Source organism: Saccostrea cucullata, unplaced genomic scaffold (assembly GCF_032062105.1).
Source record: "Saccostrea cucullata isolate Sc308-1 unplaced genomic scaffold, CSIRO_AGI_Scuc_v1 ctg18392, whole genome shotgun sequence".
Taxonomy (NCBI): domain Eukaryota; kingdom Metazoa; phylum Mollusca; class Bivalvia; order Ostreida; family Ostreidae; genus Saccostrea; species Saccostrea cuccullata.
In genome coordinates this window covers 2,846-5,841 of record NW_026939586.1, presented here as the reverse complement: position 1 = coordinate 5,841, position 2,996 = coordinate 2,846, and the positions used below count along the sequence as shown (strand labels likewise).

Here is a 2,996-nt window from a genome sequence, read left to right as displayed (position 1 = left end):
CTTGGGTTTCTTGAGAATCTCCTCATAAGAATACTACCCAATATGTAATGGACACTTGTCTTGGATATCTTCATCCCTTCAATAGTATATAAATTAAAAGGTATTGGACATTCTTGTTGGGTTACTCAAAATTTTTTCATAAGAAAGAAAACCCAATAGGTATTGGACATTGGTTCAACTCCTCTTGGATATTACATCCCAACATTAGAATAAAACCCAACAGGTAATGTTTACTTGTCCAACTCTTCTTTGGTTACTTATACCCTTCATTAAAATTGTCAAATTTGTCTTGGATATTTATACTCTTGCATTAGATTGCAAACCCAATAAGTATGACATTTACCTTCCCTAGTTGAATTCAAATTTATCTGCATAAGCATACATAAGTCCAAAACATATTTAATACTTTAATTCTAACATTCCACATCTCATTCAGTGTACACTTTACAAATGATAGGAAATATATAAGCATTTTGTGCCTAAACTATTTGGCTTTTAAAGAATTTTATAACCATGTTTGCAAAATTTAAATTTAAATATTGGAACTTGGAGCAAGTCATTACAGGTAGAGCAAGATGCTGAAAACCATATTGATAAATAGATCACACCCTTGATAAAATATTTGCCTTCAGTTGCTAAGATTGTGTTGTATTATATGGAAAATTTCTATAATCCTGTTTATTACAGATACATGTACAATGCATATTTTCCCTGTAATAATAAAAATACTTCTGAGATGTAAAAGAATGGATTTAATAGTCACCGATGTTAAAAGATATTACATGTATCTCATTAATCTGGTTTGGAAATCACAAACTTAGTTTTGAAGCCGATTAAACAGTGTCGCACCAGAAAACCCAGTTACAAGTACAATGAATGAATTCGTTGTATCAAAACTTTAAAATAATTGATGCACTATGTCCAAATCTTTTCGACAAATCGGGATAAAGATATTAAATCAAATCATCACTGTTATAAGTCTTAGAGCAAGAGAAAAGTCATTACATGCCCAAATTTTACATGTAAGGCTTTGATCCTATATTTCAATAAATGTCAAAATGGTTTTATTTTTGTTTCTCTTCCATACTTTCTTCTTCAGGGTCTCTCATGGCCTATACTGTATGATACCTCCATTGACCCTGCTCTTTTATATTGCCATATGTTTATCCAGTAGCAGTGGTTATGCTCAGGCAATCTTTGAAATATTCCTCATTTCATGCATCTCCTTCAAATCTGCCTCTGTCCTTTTTATTCATTCTGCAATTAGATAAAGGCATTTCTTTGCCGTATAAAACATGTTTTTCTTGACTACAGTAAGATCACCCTTTATGTTGATCAAACCCAACCAAGAAGTAGAAGTATATTTCTTATTCAGAAATATGTATTGATAAATAAAATGGAAGAAAAACTAAATTCTATCAACTCTTTTTTGTTTCTTCTATGTCTAACTGCATCTTCATCCTACCCCCATCTGCCATAATTTTATCAAAATGGAATCATCATTCAACACACAAAACGATGTTGCATATTAATTAGACAGTTTGTTAGTTTCTGATTGTTAAGAAGGAGATTTTAAAAAGATTTTACACCTATTCCTTGCAAATTTTAGACTTCTAATGTAACACTATCAGTACATTAGGGGTACATAATCTTCAAAAACATCTCTACACTTAATGATAAAGCTTTCACATTAGTATTGTTTTTAGCCCAATGGTTCTGCTAAAGAGGATTTAAAATTGACCCAAACCTTACTAACTGCTTTGAAATTATATTGACAGGGACAGAGACACACTTGACACTCCATCCCCCTTCCTGGGGTATGCTTTGCACAAAATTTAATTAAAATTGACTAAGCTGGATAGAAGTTGAAAATATGAAAAATTACAGTCAAACAGAATATGAATAACTTTCACCACATCAGACATGAAGTAGTTATCCTTAAATAAAATACACCTGCAAGATGAAGCTATTTTATTCCTTTGAAGTGATATCTATCTCTTGTTTCTTTTCCTGTTATACACGTATTAACATATAACCTTTGACCGAATAGTACCACGGTATTTACTTTACAATTAATTAAGTTCTGGAACCCACCCTCAGATGCCCTTAAAACAAATGATTCAAAACTGGCAAAGGTAAAGGGCAGAAGAATATAAAATAAAATGATAGTACAAACAAGCAAACAGTGTGCATGTAAATGTTGGCAAACACTAGAAAAAATACTAAGGTACTTTCTCAAACTCAACATGAATACTAAAGAGGTTTTATGTAGCTGTATTGCACATACCAAAAGCTTTCCTGCGTTAAAGATTGGTTGCCTAGTAGTTATGTAGTATGTACAAGTTTTTTCCTCTATTTCTTCTAATTTAAGAAGCGAAAATGTCTCTAAAAATCTTATGGTTGGCATGAAGTATTCCTGACCATTTTACTGATTACTTACAATTGTCCTATTTCTGAGGGTCATCTTCTGATGAGTGTGTTCTCTGCAATGTTCACAATTGAAGTTCCTGTTTTACCTGTTAAATATTGAAAATCCTCAATGAATATGATTATGGTTTTAATTTCCATTGCAATTATTGATTACTTTTATTAAAAAAAATCTAAACCAATTTATTGTAACATAATACTTAGGAAAATATTTATGAAATATCAATGGAAAAAAGGAATCATTATCTCCAGTTATCCTAAAATCACAAGTAAGCATTAATCATATAAATTCACATACGTAAACCCATTAGCTTTTTGTGCTATCAAATCATAGTCATCGCTGTGCAATAAATGAAATCAAGTACTAATCCACAGCTTGGTGGCAATAAAGTAACCATCCCTGAGTAAAAAGTAACAAGCCCAAATATAGAGGCAAAAATTAAAAAGTAACATTGAAAAAAAGTTCATCGTGAAAAAAGTCAGGGTATTAACTACAGATGATTCTTTTTAAAATTAAAGTTTAATTTAATTTTCGCCAGTAAAATTTAATCATATATGAATTAATGATT

At 30.9% G+C, this 2,996-nt stretch overlaps 1 long non-coding RNA gene across 1 annotated transcript; it reads right to left on the bottom strand.

Moving 5' to 3' along the window:
• Positions 1–394: 394 nt before the first annotated feature.
• Positions 395–2,549, bottom strand: LOC134253367 (uncharacterized). Its single transcript, XR_009989119.1, has 2 exons — positions 2,441–2,549; positions 395–1,257 (listed from the first exon to the last, which is right to left on the bottom strand). It is a non-coding gene; the product is annotated as an uncharacterized LOC134253367 (long non-coding RNA).
• Between the last annotated feature and the right edge of the window lie 447 nt (positions 2,550–2,996).